We start from the raw sequence: 18675 nt of genomic DNA on the forward strand, positions 1-18675 counted from the left end.
TAAGATGCATATTGTGGTATTTTTATGGCATGCGATTGTTTGAACAAAGAAGGAGGCAAATCATAAGTGTGAGCTACTTGAATTATCTAGATTGTGCTTACAATAAATAGCATTAGATTCTATTGTAATTGAAATTCTTTTTTACATGACTTAATAGAGACATCTGTAGGGGTTGACATTTCAACCTATTAGCCAATAGCCATGCTTGCTCTTCAGTATAATGCCAAAGGGCAAGCCAACCTATTGGGTAAGAGGTGAAAACATCACCTCATTGAAAAACTGAGCTGTGCTGTGGGCAGTATATATATATACATTGTTGCAAACACTTCTGTCATATAGTGCATGAGGCACGGGCACTCTCTTGAGCCTCAGCCTGCTATCACGGAAAATACTTAACAAATTATATCAAGAGAAGGTGGTAAATGAAATAACTAAAGGGTCATGGTACCCAAAATGTTACTTTCATGTTTCAGGTAGAACATACAATTTTAACCCCTTAACGACCGAGAACGTGCCAGGCACGTCCTACAAAAACGATTGTTAACGACCAAGGACGTGCCTGGCACATCCTCTGGGGTTTCAAGCACTGGAAGCGATTGTGATAGCTTCCAGCCCCTTTCAGGGTATTGCAGCGATGGCTCAATGTTATGGGATCATGCAATACTCTTTGCTAAGCAACCGATGCAGAGAGGGCCACAGAGCATCGGCCAGTGATGGTGCCGATCGTTGGTAGCATGGGAGAGATAGTAGGGAGGCGGGTGGGCTGTCCATCGCTGGAGGAGTACGGGAGGGGTGTGAGAGGGGCGGGAGTGGGTGGGACCGCTTACACTACAGAAAAGATGTAGTAAGTGGGAAGGAGGGGATATTAGCATGTGAAATGATCTAGGGGGTAGGGAAATGAAGGTGGCAGCTACAATACTATGTAAACAAATAAGCAACAACTATAGGAAACTGGCTACTGGCAGACAGCTGCCAGTACCTAACATGGCGGCTAATAGGTAGAGGGGGGGAGGGTTAGAGTGCTGTTTAGGGGGATAAGGGAGGTTGGGGGTAAGAGGGAATCCTATGATGTTGTAAATATATATAAAATAATAATACAATTATTATTTTTTATATACTGGCACACTTTCTGTTAGTATTTAAGATGGGGGTGACATTTGGTGGGTGGGGGAGGGAACAGAGCTGTTTGAAAAGGGTCAGGGAGAGATCAGGAGGTGGGAGGCTGATTTCTACACTAAAGCTAAAATTAACCCTACAAGATACCTAATTAGCCCCTTCACTGCTGGGCATAGTACAAGTGTGGTGCACAGTGGCATTTAACGGCCTTCTAATTACCAAAAGCAATGCCAAAGACATATATGTCTGCTATTTCTGAACAGAGGGGATCCCAGAGAAGCATTTACAACCTAAAGTTTCTGAAAAAGTTAACGATTTTTTTTATTTAATCGCATTTGGCGGTCAAATGTTGGCATGAAATATAACAAAATGGGCCTAGATCAATACTTTGAGTTGTCTACTAAAAAAAAACAAATATATATACATGTGGTTATTCAGGGATTACTAACAGATATCAGTGTTACAATGTAACTATCGCTAATTTTGAAAAAAAAAAATGTTTGGATATAGCAAAGTGCTACTTGAATTTATTGCCCTATAACTTGCAAAAAAGCAAAGAACATGTAGACATTGTGTATTTCTAAACTCAGGACAAAATTTAGAAACTATTTAGCATGGGTGTTTTTTGGTGGTTGTAGATGTGTAACAGATTTTGGAGTTTAAAGTCAGAAAAAGTATTTTTTTTTCAATTTTTTCATCATATTTTATATCTTTTTTATAGTAAATTATAAGATATGATGAAAATAATGGTATCTTTAGAAAGCCCATTTAATGGTGAGAAAACGGTATATAATATGTGTGGGTACAGTAAATGAGTAAGAGGAAAATTACAGCTAAACACAAGCACTGCAGAAATGTAAAAATAGCCCTGGTCCTTAACAGTAAGAAAATGTATAAATAGTTTGGTCACTAAGGAGTTAAACAACTTTCCAATGTACTTCTGGGAGCTAGCTGAACACATCAGGGGAGCCAAAGACAAGAGGAATATAGTTGTAGCCACCAATAAGTAGCTAGTTCCCATCAGTGCATTGCTGCTCGTTCGCCTTTCTTTTCAACAACGTATAGCAAGAAAACAAAGCAAATTAGACAATAGATGTACATTGGACAGCTGTTCAAAACTGCATGTTCTACCTGAATCATAAAATGAATATGTATATATTTTTTAAATGGCAAGATTTTGATTGCAACATTGTGATCTGTTAGATTGTGTTTGCTATATTTGGATAGTAAATAAAAACTTTTATTTATGGCCTTTGTTGCCCAAGATTTACAAACTATAGATGTTGTATCATAACTTTTTGGACATTAAAGGTTATGGGGCTGATTTATTAAGGGTCGAATGGCACTGAATACATCAGTTTCCGCGCGAGCCTTCAGGCTCCCCAGAAACAGGAGTTAAGAAGCAGCTGTCTCAGGACCGCTGCTCCTTAACTTGTCCACCGCCTCTGAGGCTGCGGACAGCAATCCGCCCGGTCCTATACGATCGGGTTGATTAACACCCCCTGCTATCGGCCAATTGGCCGCAAATCTGCATTGCACAAGCATTTCACCAGAACTGCTTGTGCAATGATAAATGCCGACAGCGTATGCTGACGGCATTTATTGATGTCTGGAGGACATGATCGCTACAGCAGATCATGTCTGCCAGACATTTGATAAATCGGCCCCTATGTCTCTTTAGATAGTTTCTTGCACTAAAAATTGACATATTTTATAAATTTGCATTCCTCAGGTCATGTGTAAGCTCCACCCAATCGGTCTCATGGATTTGTATTGTAGGGCTCCCATTGGAAGCTAGACATATTTGTTTTTACTTGTTGTGTATTACTTTACAATACTTCCTAGAATTTTAGAAAAACACGGATGCTCACTTAATGCCGTTTATAAGCGATATTGGCTGCTTGAGGGAGAAGAGTTGAAAAAAATGCATTTTCTATAAAAACATAGTCTGTGGTAAAATGTAATTATCATCTTCAGTGTTAGTATAAAGCAGGCTCAGACATTGCCAGTCATGAATCTTCATCAACAGGTCAGTTTCAACATAAGTGGTAAGTCAGGGGATAAGTCACTCTCACTAAGCAGCATGTGCTTGGCTGAGAAAAAACTTAAGGGCATGATACCCTAATGTTTAAACACATGAGAGTTATGCTGCATAGCTAAAAAAAGCTGACTAGAAAATATCACCTGAGAATCTCTCAAATTCACACCTCACGGTAAAGAGACTTTAAGCAGCCAGTCAGGATGCTAGTCCCAGGACTTGGTAGGGAGTGTGCATCTATTTTTCTATTCAGTTTAAATAAGTTCTATGTAATCAGATGAGATTTCAGTGAAATCTCCCGAGATCACAGCAAAGGCAAAGCATTACCTCAGCACTGCTGATGCTAATTGGCTATTGTTTTTTTTTTTTTTTAAACTTTCAGCTGGACAGCTGAACTCTAACGCTTTACACAGCACTTACTCTGGTGAGCTGAAGAAATGTTGTGGTAAAATAACTTCCTTTTATACATAGAGATGCTCAGGTGATATTTTCTTGTCAGTACAGCTATGCTTTATCAGTTTGAAGTGATTTAACTTATAAGTAGTATGTCCCTTAAAGACTGAGCCCATTGCTAGCAGTTGTGAATCATAACTTTTTGTTTGTTTTGAAGTGTTGGGAGAAATGTATGTATTGCATGTGTGTTTATCTAGTTATTTGCAGGTTTAAAGAAACATTATTGTTACTTATTTTTTAATTTTAGGGCCAGGTCTAGGAATTTAATATATATGTTCATTTTAACAATTCTGATGCCATTTCATCTTAATTGAGTTTTAATAATGTTACAGCTTAATATATTTTTGCCCCTCGTGTTTACTTATTTCCCCACCCTTCTTTCCCTTTACTCCTCCCACATACTTGCTGCCTGACTACGCTGTCCTTTGGCCCCTCCCACTAACTTTCCCATTACTCTATGCTTTTGCCTCCCACATGTATTTGTTGTCCCAGCCCTCTATTTCTTCGAACCTGCAACTCACGGCCCATTTCTCCTTCACTCCCACTTGCATATTGCACTATACTTCTCTATCCTTTTTGTCCCTTTATTGTTGTCCCACCTCTCTTTTCCTTTTTTTCTTTCTTTCTCTTTGGCTCTTATTAGAAAAAACTCACCCCGCATGGAAACATGAAAAAAATATAATATTTTTGTAATGGAGGTATCTCTTCTTGACAACCAGAAACCCACTTAGGGCCTGATATTGAAAACCTCGCCGGCATGGAGAGAAATCACACAACATTTTTGGGAGTTTTTTTAGACCTTGTATTTTAGAGAAATGGGCACTTTTTGGCCAAGATTTATTAAGGGGTCTCAGCCCCATGGGCTACAGGTTTGCACAAGCGAGCCTGCAGTCAAGATTTACGAAACAGCAGTCATCAGACCACTCCTTCTCAACTCTATCATCTACCTGTTATGTGGTGGATATCAATCTCCCTGGACTCTTCTGACCGGGGAGATTGACAGCCCATGCTCATGCGTGATTGGTTGCGCTGGAAGGGGCAGGGTTGCACACGAGCTCATGTATGCAATGATAAAAGCCTGAGTGCTAAATACCACTCTACTTGTAATATGGTCCTATGAGTTTTTCTTTCTTAAAGGGACACTGAACCCAATTTTTTTCTTTTGTGATTCAGATAGAGAATGAAATTTTAAGCAACTTTCTAATTTACTCCTGTTATCAAATTTTCTTTATTCTCTTGGTATCTTTATTTGAAATGCAAGAATGTAAGTTTAGATGCCGGCCCATTTTTGGTGAACAACCTGGGTTGTCCTTGCTGATTGGTGGATAAATTCATCCACCAATAAAAAAAGTGCTGTCCAGAGTTCTGAACAAAAAAAAACTTAGATGCCTTCATTTTCAAATAAAGAGCAAGTGAATGAAGAAAAAATGATAATAAGAGTAAATTAGAAAGTTGCTTAAAATTGCATGCGCTATCTGAATCACGAAAGAAAAAAATTGGGTTCAGTGTCCCTTTAAGTTTTAGCAAGTTGATGCAAATTGTTGTCAAATGTTAAGATAAAGAATCAGTGACATAAAACATTTTTAGATCCTTTGTTTCCATTTGCAGCTGTCTTGGTTATTTTGTCCTCTTGCTTACAAGCAAATGAACCTTTTAGCATACTTACAATGTGTCTAGCGGGATGCCTACGGTTTCAAGCAGCATATATATGTGCCTTGCAATGAGAGACATATGCGACAATAATAAACACCTGTTATTTTTATGCTTCACTTCATTTTGAATAGTGGGCGCACGTATTTCAAATGTATAATATTTGATAATACACTTGATTTTGAATAGTTCTGACAGTAGCACTCTGGATAGACTAAGCTATTTTGTCTTGCAACATAAATCAAATCTTCTAAAAAAATCTAAGGGGTAGATTTATTATGCTGCGGATGCTAAACCCACATTTTTTTCTTTCATGATTCAGATAGAGCATGAAAATTTTAAGCAACTGTCTAATTTACTCCTATTATGATTTTTTCTTCGTTCTCTTGCTATCTTTATTTAAAAAGCAGGTATGTAAATCTTAGCAGCCAGCCCATTTTAGGTTCAGCACCATGGATAGCGCTTGCTTATTGGTGGCTAACATTTAGCCACCAATAAGCAAGCATAACCCAGGTTCTCAACCAAAACTGGGCTGGTTCCTGCTTTTTAAATAAAGATAGCAAGAGAACGAAGACAAATTGATAATAGGAGTAAATTAGACAGTTGCTTAAAATTGCATGCTCTATCCGAATCATGAAAGAAAAAAAATTGGGTTTAGTGTCGCTTTAAGAAGCAGCGGTCATAAGACCGTAACTCCTTAACTCATCTGCCACCTCTGAGGTGGCAGACAGCAATCATCCCGATCAGATACGATCGGGATGATTGACACCTCCTGCTAGCGGCCGATTTTTTTCAACTCTTTAGCAACTGGTATCGTTTTTCCAATTTAAATTCTTTAGAAATAGATTTTGCAAGAATTCTCTCAGATGATGACCTTGTGCATTTTCTGTCAGTTTTAGGAAGCCATATTTACAGCATTGTTGTTCATACAAATGCTCTTACAATTGTTATAACATGACTTGTAATTATACCGTAGGTATGAAGAACTATGAAATGTCACACAATCACACTAGGAGCATTTCAAGACTTTCCCTTCTGTCTTCTATCTGCCTCTTAATTAGCTTCACTAAAACCTGTGCACATTTAAATAAAACTCTCGTTTTACCCAACCTGAGAAGGACATGCACATTTGCATATTAAGTGTAAGATCTAATTAAAACTCCACACATTTCTGTTCCTCCATTCCTTTCTCTGCAAGTTCCCTTGAGCTGCTGGCATTAGAGAAATGCTGTCTGCTGTCCCCATTCTGTCAGTGGGAAAGTCAGAGAGTGGGAAGGAAAATAAGAGGAGGAGAGAGATACCAAGAAAGGAAAGGAAGGAGAGTTGGATACAGGAAAGAGAAAACCAGGAGCAAATAATAGAAAAGGGTAGAACAATAATACAGATCTGAAAGACTAGGGTTTAAGGGGAATTTGCTGGTGAATCATAAGAAGGGGACAGGGTGAGAGAGGATTAGATATAGCCGTAGATGGATGGAATAGGAGACAAAGGCAGAGGTCAATCAGACGCATAAAAAGGTGAATAAAACTGAGGGAAGGGATATAGTGAAGCAGCGAGAATGACAGGTTATGGTAGAAAGATGTGGAAGGGAAAGTTTATAAAAATAGAGAAGTAAAATAATGAATAGAGCTCTAAAAAAGATAGACTTGGCTTTTTTACCCTGGGGGCATAGCCATAAAAATAGATGGAGGGGAGGTGCACAAAAAGAGAGAGGGCAATAGAGAGAGAGAGAGAGAGAGAGAGAGAGAGAGTAAGAAAGAAAAAGAGAGAGGGGAGGAGAAAGAGAGAAAATGAAATACAGATAGAGATAGATAATAGATAGATAGATAGATGATAGATGATAGATAGAAAGAAATACATTTGTTCTCTCTATTCATATTAATGGATGATCATAATTGTACTATAATAACAAACCAACTGATAGAGGAGAGATAACTTGGAAAGCAAGAAGCACAGGAATCTAAATGGGGAAAGATTAAGATACATATTCAAATGGTACAGTGGGATAGAAGTAGGAGAGGACAGAATGTTTAAGAAGGAATGAAATATAAAGGCAGACAGGAACAGAAAGGAGAGAAAACTAAGTTGTGTTTAGAGATATTAAAAAATAATTTGTGGGGAGAGGGTTAAAGGGGGAAGTGGAAGAACAAATTAGAAGGAGCTTAGAAAGGGAGGATGAGAAGAGGAGAGGAGAGACACTGGGTGAGGGAGAGAGAGGAGGATACCTAGATAAGGGGTAGCAGAGAGGTGACATTTTGAACCCTTGCAGTGCCTGGTGCTATCCCACTAACATTCATACTCAACTACATCTCTGTAAGAATAGCTTATTCAATCTCCAGTTAAGTTTCTACTTAGCTGTATTGGGCAGACAGGTGTAAAAACCAGGAAGTATATTACAAAGTGTATCTGCCAGAAAGTGATCAAACATAAAGGGGTCCCTCTAACAAACTATACCCCTAGGCTAATGCCTAATGGACAATCAATTCCTTGTCATTAGATAGACAATAATAGTGACCTAGAAGCTCTGGTCAGTCGCAGAGGCAGAGCGAGACTTTTTACTTCCAAATTGTATTTCTTGTCATTTGTCCTGTGAAAGAATTGTAGGTTAAAGATAGATAATGACAGATGCTAAAAGGCAAAATGATATAGGGAAAATCAGGAGATATTAAGGCCAAACCATATAAACATTGTATCCCTGGTTTGATAACAGAAATAAGCCTCTGTGAAAATGATTAATGAAACTATTTTAACTATGGAAGCCATGGTCAAGATTACATATGCGGCATCGCCCGCAAAAGCTGGCAATGCCATTTTTTATGCGGTTTTGGTATTACATATACGGCACGTATATTTCACCCATCTGCCGCAATTTTTACTCCCATAAGCTAACATAGAGCCGCATCGCAAATCAGTATCACATATTAAGCGCAAGGACTTTTTTTCACATCGCCACACATAGGCAGGCGCAGCAAGTCTTGCGCTGAGTATGTGAGCACCGTAGCTCCCGTAACTGCCTGAAAATATTAACTAACACCTAATGCATGCACAATATCTATCTACCTCCTGAAAATAACTAACACCTAACGGATGCGCAATATCTATCTACCTGTCAACCGCAATCCCCCACCGCAATAAGAATAAAGTATATTAACCCCTAATCCGCCATTAACCCACATCGCAATAAACCTAATAAAGTATATTAACCCCTAATCTGCCATTAACCAACATCGCAACAAACCTAATAAAACTATTAACCCCTAATCCACCAAACCCAGGGGGTGTTAGGTTAGGGAGCTTAGTAATTTCATTAGATATTTGCTTTGAGGGGGTTTGGCGGATTAGGGGTTAATAGATTTATTAGGATTATTGCATTGTGTGGGTTTGGCGGATTAGGGGTTAATAGTTTTATTAGGTTTGTTGCGATGTGAGTTAATGGCGGATTAGGGGTTAATATGCTTTATTAGGTTTATTGCGATGTGAGTTAATGGCGGATTAGGGGTTAATAGTTTTATTAGGGAGATCGCGATGTGGGTGAATTGCGGATTAGAGGTTAATAGTTTAATTAGGCTTATTACGTTGTGGGGGGTTGTCGGTTTAGGGGTTAATACTTTTATTATTAGTTCCGATGCGGATTTTTACGTGTCGGGTTTATTTTTAGGAGGCGGGTAGACTTTAACGGGAGATTTGCTATTTTTTTATTTTCTTAGGCACCGGCAGTTTCTAAAGTGCCGTAAGTCACTGGTGACTCCAGAAATTTGTATCTAAGCTCTTTTCTGGACATCCGACTTAAGCCACTTTATGAACTGCCAGCGGGGTTTATGTGATACCCCGATGTGCAAGGTGAAATTACGTGCTGCGTGGGTTTCAGCAGTTGCGCTGAAGCTTGCGCCGTATATGTAATCTCGGCCCATATCTTTTAAAGGGACAGAAATTCAAAATTAAAACCGATAATAATAATAATAATAATTAAACTGTCATGATTCAGACAGAGGGTTCAATTTATTATTGTGCGGACGGACATATTACAATGTAGTGTATCATGTAGCATATCATGTGAACTGCTGGTGCAATGCTGCCCCCTGCAGATTCGCGGCCAATCGGCCTCTAGCAGGGGAGTCAATCAACCCGATCATATACCATCGGGTTGATTTCTGTTCGCCGCCTCAGAGCAGGCGGACAGGTTATGGAGCAGCGGACTTTAGAAGGCTCGCCGGAAACACAGGGCATCAAACTCCGTACGGAGCTTGATAAATTGACCCCAGAGCATGTCATGTCAAAAGTTGCACCCTATCTGAGTCATGAAAAAAATGGGGTAGCTTACCAATACTATTTGAATAATCTTCATTGATTTCATTCTCTGTGTTCTTTAAAACCTTTCGGCAATATAGCTCCTCCTATTAATTCCCCCCACAGACAATAACTGTACATACAAAATGGTGTATATTAGTTATAAAGCTTAATGTGTTAGAAAAATAACGCTCATTTTCAGTATTCAAATAACGGGAGGTCATCTTGCCTTTAACCCTTTGAGGCCGAATTATCAAATGCCTGTCGGACCTGATCCGACAGTGTGGATCAGGTCCGACAGACTTCGCTGAATGCGGAGAGCAATACGCTCTCTGTATTCAGCATTGCACCGGCAGCTCACAAGAGCTGCTGGTGCAACACCACCCCCTGCAGATTCACGCCAGCAGGGAGGTGTCAATCAACCCGATCGTACTCGATCGGGTTGAATTGTGGTGATTTCTGTCCTCTTGCTCAGAGCAGGCGAACAGGGTTATGGAGTAGTAGTCTTTAGACTGCTGCTTCATAACTGCTGTTTCTGGCGAGTCTGAAAACTCGCCAGAAACACGGGCCCACAAGCTCCATACGGAGCTTGATAAAAGGACCTCTTTGTCTACAAGAGAAAGCAACATGGTGCTGCACATTAATGCATTGTAGCCTTCAGTGGCAGCAAAGGTGTTGAGAGCAGAGGATTATGGGATATGCAAACCTCAGGACAATCCTGTGTGTTCTAAAAGAAATGTGTTACTCTATTTTCAAATTTAACAGGGTAAAAAAGAGAACAATTGTAAAAAAGGAAAGCAAATGCTAATATAGAGATAATATGAGTGAGAAGCATCTGAGACCTTAATGAAGAGGGTAAGGCTTGGATACATTTATAGACACTAGTTGCTAATAAGCCAGGGGCAGCAGAGAAGCAAGGGATTTAATACCATATAAAATATGTCAATGCCAGTCAGGTAGCTCCGTGCGAAATGGGAGAGAATATACTGTGGCCCTGTACAAGTCCCTTTTGTGGAGCGAAGTTGCTATTTATATGCAGATAATTGTTCAAGGGATGTATTCCCAGCTCAGCATTCGCAGCTCCACAGGGGCTGTGAATCAGTATAGAGAGCCACAGAAACTGTGAAAACCTTCTTACTTCTCAACTGCCATATCCAATGCATTATTTAGTGAGACAGGGATGTGTCTGATGCTGAAATAACAGACCGCAGGCACAGAGCTTAGCGCTCACAAACACATAAACAACCTGCTTGCAATATCGCAGGCACAAGTAGTTGTTCTGTACTGTGTATGTGCACAACAAATATCTTTACTTGTTGTTAATAAACTGGGTTTATTATATCAATATACCTAGAAACTCAGTGTAAACATCTATTAAAAATATATATCATCTTCTCCAATGATTGCTGCTATAAACCCCAATGCTTTTCTCCAACTGACCTGATTCCTCTGTTGCCAGTTTAATATTTTCCTTGTTTTTTAATTTGTATTAGTTTTCAATCTCTTTGTGTCCCTTTGTGATAGCACTGCAAACAGATATTGTTTCATACACTATCACTTTCTTAATTATTACATATACAGTGCACAGTAAAGCCATGTAATCTCACATACAGATGGCAGCTATATACTATGCAATCCTACATACAGACAGATGGTAATTATATATCATATAATAATACATACAGATGACAGTTATATACCATGTAATCCTACATACAGATGGCAGTTATATACCATGTAATCCTACATACAGAAAGCAGTTATATACCATGTAATCCTACATACAGATGGCAGATATATACCATGTAATCCTACATACAGAAAGCAGTTATATACCATGTAATCCTACATACAAATGACAGTTATATACCATGTAATCCTACATACAGAAAGCAGTTATATACCATGTAATCCTACATACAGATGACAGTTATATACCATGTAATCCTACATACAGATTGCAGTTATATACCATGTAATCCTACATATAGATAGCAGTTATATACCATGTAATCCTACATACAGATGGAAGTTATATACCATGTAATCCTACATACAGATTGCAGTTATATACCATGTAATCCTACATACAGATTGCAGTTATATACCATGTAATCCTACATATAGATAGCAGTTATATACCATGTAATCCTACATACAGATGGAAGTTATATACCATGTAATCCTACATACAGATGGCAGTTATATACCATGTAATCCTACATACAGATAGCAGTTATATACCATGTAATCCTACATACAGATGGCAGTTATATACCATGTAATCCTACATACAGATGGCAGTTATATACCATGTAATCCTACATACAGATAGCAGTTATATACCATGTAATCCTACATACAGATAGCAGTTATATACCATGTAATCCTACATACAGATGGCAGTTATATACCATGTAATCCTACATACAGATGACAATTATATACCATGTAATCCTACATACAGATGACAGTTATATACCATGTAATCCGTACATACAGATGGAAGTTATATACCATGTAATCCTACATACAGATGACAGTTATATACCATGTAATCCTACATACAGATGGCAGTAATATACCATGTAATCCTACATACAGATAGCAGTTATATACCATGTAATCCTACATACAGATAGCAGTTATATACCATGCAATACTACATACAGATAGCAGTTAAATACCATGTAATCCGTACATACAGATAGCAGTTAAATACCATGTAATCCGTACATACAGGAGACAGTTATATACCATGTAATCCTACATTCAGGCGGCAGTTATATACCATGTAATCCTTGCATACAAATGGCAGTTATATACCATGTAATCTTACATACAGATAGCAGTTATATACCATGTAATCCTACATACAGATATCAGTTATATACCATGTAATCCTGCATACAGATGGCAGTTATATACCATGTAATCCTGCATACAAATGGCAGTTATATACCATGTAATCCTACATACAGATGACAGTTATATACCATGTAATCCTTCATACAGATGACAGTTATATACCATGTAATCCTTCATACAGATGACAGTTATATACCATGTAATCCTTCATACAGATGACAGTTATATACCATGTAATCCTTCATACAGATGACAGTTATATACCATGTAATCCTACATACAGATGACAGTTATATACCATGTAATCCTACATACAGATGGCAGTTATATACCATGTAATCCTACATACAGATCACAGTTATATACCATGTAATCCTACATACAGATGGCAGTTATATACCATGTAATCCTACATACAGATGGTAGTTATATACCATGTAATCCTACATACAGATGGCAGTTATATACCATGTAATCCTACATACAGATGGTAGTTATATACCATGTAATCCTACTTACAGCTGGCAGATCTATATCATATAATCCTACATACAGATGGTAGTTATATACCATGTAATCCTACATACAGATGACAGTTATATACCATGTAATCCTACATACAGATGGCAGTTATATACCATGTAATCCTACATACAGATGACCGTTATATACCATGTAATCCTACATACAGATAGCAGTTATATACCATGTGATCCTACATACAGATGGCAGTTATATACCATGTAATCCTACATACAGATGGCAGTTATATACCATGTAATCCTACATACGGATGACAATTATATACCATGTAATCCTACATAAAGATGGCAGTTATATACCATGTAATCCGTACATACAGATGACAGTTATATGCCATGTAATCCTACATACAGATAGTAGTTATATACCATGAAATCCTACATACAGATGGCAGTTATATACCATGTAATTCTACATACAGACGGCAGTTATATACCATGTAATCCGTACATACAGATGGCAGTTATTTACCATGTAATCCTACATACAGATGGCAGTTATATACCATGTAATCCTACATACAGATGACAGTTATATTCCATGTAATCCTACATACAGATGGCAGTTATTTACCATGTAATCCGTACATACAGATGGCAGTTATATACCATGTAATCCTACATACAGATGACAGTTATATACCATGTAATCCGTACATACAGATGGCAGTTATTTACCATGTAATCTGTACATACAGATGGCAGTTATATACCATGTAATCCTACATACAGATGGCAGTTATATACCATGTAATCCTACATACAGATGACAGTTATATACCATGTAATCCTACAAACAGATGGCAGTTATTTACCATGTAATCCGTACATACAGATGGCAGTTATATACCATGTAATCCTACATACAGATGACAGTTATATACCATGTAATCCGTACATACAGATGGCAGTTATTTACCATGTAATCCGTACATACAGATGGCAGTTATATACCATGTAATCCTACATACAGATGACAGTTATATACCATGTAATCCTACTTACAGATGGCAGTTATTTACCATGTAATCCATACATACAGATGGCAGTTATATACCATGTAATCCTACATACAGATGACAGTTATATACCATGTAATCCTACATACAGATAGCAGTTATATACCATGTAATCCTACATACAGATAGCAGTTATATACCATGTAATCCTACATACAGATAGCAGTTATATACCATGTAATCCTACATACAGATTGCAGTTTTATACCATGTAATCTCAGATACAGATAGCAGTTATATACCATGTAATCCTACATACAGATGGCAGTTATATACCATGTAATCCTACATACAGATTGCAGTTTTATACCATGTAATCTCAGATACAGATAGCAGTTATATACCATGTAATCCTACATACAGATTGCAGTTTTATACCATGTAATCTCAGATACAGATAGCAGTTATATACCATGTAATGCTACATACAGATGGCAGTTATATACCATGTAATCCTACATACAGATGACAGTTATATACCATGTAATCCTACATACAGATGGCAGTTATATACCATGAAATCCTACATACAGATGACAGTTATATACCATGTAATCCTACATACAGATGGCAGTTATATACCATGAAATCCTACATACAGATGACAGTTATATACCTTGTAATCCTACATACAGATGGTAGTTATATACCATGTAATCCTACATACAGATAGCAGTTATATGCCATGTAATCCTACATACAGATGACAGTTATATACCATGTAATCCTACATACAGATGGTAGTTATATACCATGTAATCCTACATACAGATAGCAGTTATATACCATGTAATTCTACATACAGATGGCAGTTATATACCATGTAATCCTACATACAGATGGCAGTTATATACCATGTAATCCTACATACAGATGGCAGTTATATACCATGTAATCCTACATACAGATGGCAGTTATATACCATGTAATTCTACATATAGATGGCAGTTATATACCATGTAATCCTACATACAGATGACAGTTATATACCATGTAATCCTACATACAGATGACAGTTATATACCATGTAATCCTACATACAGATGACAGTTATATACCATGTAATCCTACATACAGATGGCAGTTATATACCATTTAAATAGATAGCTAGGCTAATGTATTTAGTGTCCACTACAGTCCTGAAGGACTCATCTAGTCTCTGCTGTAAGAACAGCACCCCAAAAAGCCCTTTTTAGGGCTAGAACTTCAGTCGTTTTTTTTTTTTTTTTTTTTGGTAATTTTATTTGCATTTGCCTGCCTGTCAGCCTGTGGCTCACAGCATATACTGTGATTAATTCTTCTGTGCCACCACTTATATCTGCTTAATATTAGTGTATATTTAAAAAAAAAAATCTTTTACCTAATTTTGCTAGTGTAATCTAATTTCATTTTCCATCAGGCCTGTGTGTCAGGTACACAGCATATATTGTGCCTAATTGCTCTGTTTTCCACCACTTATATCTGGTATAACATTAGTGTAAATTAAAAAAAAAAAAAAAACTTTTACATCATTTTGCTAGTGTAATCTAATTTAATTTTCCATCAGGCCTGTGTGTCAGGCCCACAGCATATACTGTGATTAATAGCTCTGTTTTCCACCACTTATATCTGGTGTAACATCAGTGTAAATTTTTTTTTAAAAAACTTTTACATCAGTCTGCTATTGTCATTTAATTTTAGTTGCCAGGCCAGCGTGCCACTAGTGCCAGCCTGTGTGTCAGGCTCCCAGCATATACTGTGCCTACTTCCATCCTGAGTGCCACCACTCCTATCTGGTGTAACATTAGTTTAAATTTTTTTTACAAAAACTTTTACATCAGTCTGCTAGTGTTATTTAATCGCAGTTGCCTGCCTGCCAGCGTGTGTGCCAGGCCCACTTTCCAACTAGTGCCACCAATCATATTTGTTATAACAGTAGTGTAAATATTTTAAAAAATAAATTTTTTGACTGTGAAATATCAGTCAGCTAGTGTAATCTAATTACAGTTGCCTGCCTGCCAGCGTGTGTGCCAGGCCCACTTGCCAACTAGTGCCACCAATCATATTTGTTATAACAGTAGTGTAAATAATAAAAAATAAAAAAAATTTGACTGTGAAACATCAGTCTGCTAGTGCAATTGAATTGCAGTTGCCTGTCTGCCAGCGTGTGTGCCAGGCTCACTTGCCAACTAGTGCCACCAATCATATTTGTTATAACAGTATTGTAAATATTTTAAAAAATAAATTTTTTGACTGTGAAATATCAGTCAGCTAGTGTAATCTAATTACAGTTGCCTGCCTGCCAGCGTGTGTGCCAGGCCCACTTGCCAACTAGTGCCACCAATCATATTTGTTATAACAGTAGTGTAAATAATTAAAAAAAAAAAATTTGACTGTGAAACATCAGTCTGCTAGTGTAATCTAATTGAAGTTGCCTGCCTGCCAGCGTCTGTGCCAGGCCCACTTGCCAAGTTAGTGGCACCACTCATATTTGTTGTAACAGTATTCAAAATATTTTTAAAAAAAATTTTTGACTGTGAAACATCAGTCAGCTAGTGCAATGGACTGTTTGCGGTTGCTTGCGGTGCGTTAAATGGGGAGTTGGGTCTGTCACTGTGAAGCGGGCGTAACCCTTACACTACCTGATCGATACAACATCATACCTGATGTTTTAAAGCACGTTATTCCAAACAATTTAGGAATGTTAGGTAATTTATGCCCTTTATGGATTAAAACCAGACTTTGCATAAACTATGTAATTTTACGTGGGAGTTTTGCCATGGATCCCCCTCCGACATGCCACAGTCCAGGTGTTAGTACCCTTGAAACAAGTTTTCCTTCACTATTGTGGCCAGAAAGAGTCCCTGTGGGTTTTAAAATTCGCCTGCCCATTGAAGTCAATGGCGGTTCGCCCGGTTCGCCGGTTCGCGGACATTTGACAAAGTTCGTGTTCACCGTTCGCGAACGCAAAATTTTAGGTTCACGACATCACTATATACCATGTAATCTTACATACAGATGGCAGTTATATACCATGTATTCCTACATACAGATTGCAGTTTTATACCATGTAATCTTACATACAGATGACAGTTATATACCATGTAATCCTACATACAGATGGCAGTTATATACCATGTAATCTCAGATACAGATAGCAGTTATATACCATGTAATCCTACATACAGATGGCAGTTATATACCATGTAATCCTACATACAGATGGCAGTTATATACCATGTAATCCTACATACAGATGACAGTTATATACCATGAAATCCTACATACAGATGACAGTTATATACCATGAAATCCTACATACAGATGACAGTTATATACCATGTAATCCTACATACAGATGGCAGTTATATACCATGAAATCCTACATACAGATGACAGTTATATACCATGTAATCCTACATACAGATGGCAGATCTATATCATATAATCCTACATACAGATGGCAGTTATATACCATGTAATCCTACATACAGATGGCAGATATATACCATGTAATCCTACATACAGATGGCAGTTATATACCATGTAATCCTACATTTAGTGCCTGAAATAACACAAAAAGACCGTTACATAACTTGCATTCATGTATATAAGCACTTACACAGGCTGCAATATAGCACAAATGCAGTTATACAGCATGCAGTCACACAAGCTTTTTATCAGAGTAGTTATGTATAACTTTAATGCACTCATTTGCATGAGAACGGTCAGTCCACTATACAGGAAAATAAATTTGTAACTGTTTGAATTAATTAGGTGTACTATAGTAAAAACGTCTAAAACAATCTAATTAAACCCTTGTTTGGTGCACATGTGTGCCAAGGAAAAATGGAAACAGTGTAGGAGTATTTTGCAGTTGAATTTTAGGCACTTTTTTTTAATGATAAATAGGAGCATTTATCTGTGTGCACATTTTTAGGTGCAAAGATAGAAGAATAGCAATGATAAATCTTTAACCTGTGTAGCAAGACACAGCAGCCTTTTCTTTCAGCCAATGGGGATAGTCATGTTGTTGTTGAATAAACTTGCAGAAAGCTTTGGAATTTATAAACTAAGGATAATATAATAATATGACATAGAGACTATATTGAGGTTATTACGCCAGTCACTGTTACTCAGCTGTTGGAAGGAATAGGCTTATTTTCTGCAAGACGCAATAAGCTTTCTTGGTAATGACAAGTTCTATCTCAATATTCCCTCTACAGCTTTATCCCTTGTTAGCTGACCTTGCTGTGAAGTTGCTCGGTATAATTACCAAGATTAAATATTATGCACCAATTAAAACCTACCACCAAGGGAGAAAGACGGGAGGTGTTTGTGAATCTTCACACAAAGTCAGATGAGAACCAAATCAACCTATTTTATTTTTCTCCCCACAAGCTGAGCCATCAGGGACAAATATGTTTTCCTTTTTCAATAACTTTACTTTGTGCATAAACTAGCCCCCCAAAATGCAATCATAAACTACAGCACAGATGCACTCCCTCTATAGCAAAAAAACAACATATAGACAACTATTTTAGTCCAGATACAGCACTTTAACATTTTAATAGTCTTCTCATTAATCATATCAAGGACACTAAACTTGCATAACGCTCCCTCTGGGCCAGTTCGATTTCACGATCTAACAAAGTAGTTATACCTTCCTCTTGTTTTGGCTAAATCAAAGACAAAGAGATAACCTTGGATATTGCATAAAGTT

General features: G+C 37.6%; 1 protein-coding gene across 1 annotated transcript in view; it reads right to left on the reverse strand.

The window, feature by feature from the left end:
* The window catches only part of LOC128639233 (opioid-binding protein/cell adhesion molecule-like), a 621299-nt gene that overhangs the window by 105845 nt on the left and 496779 nt on the right, over nt 1-18675 (reverse strand). The gene's annotated exons all lie outside the window — the stretch shown is intronic.

Source organism: Bombina bombina, chromosome 8, assembly GCF_027579735.1.
Source record: "Bombina bombina isolate aBomBom1 chromosome 8, aBomBom1.pri, whole genome shotgun sequence".
NCBI lineage: Eukaryota > Metazoa > Chordata > Amphibia > Anura > Bombinatoridae > Bombina > Bombina bombina.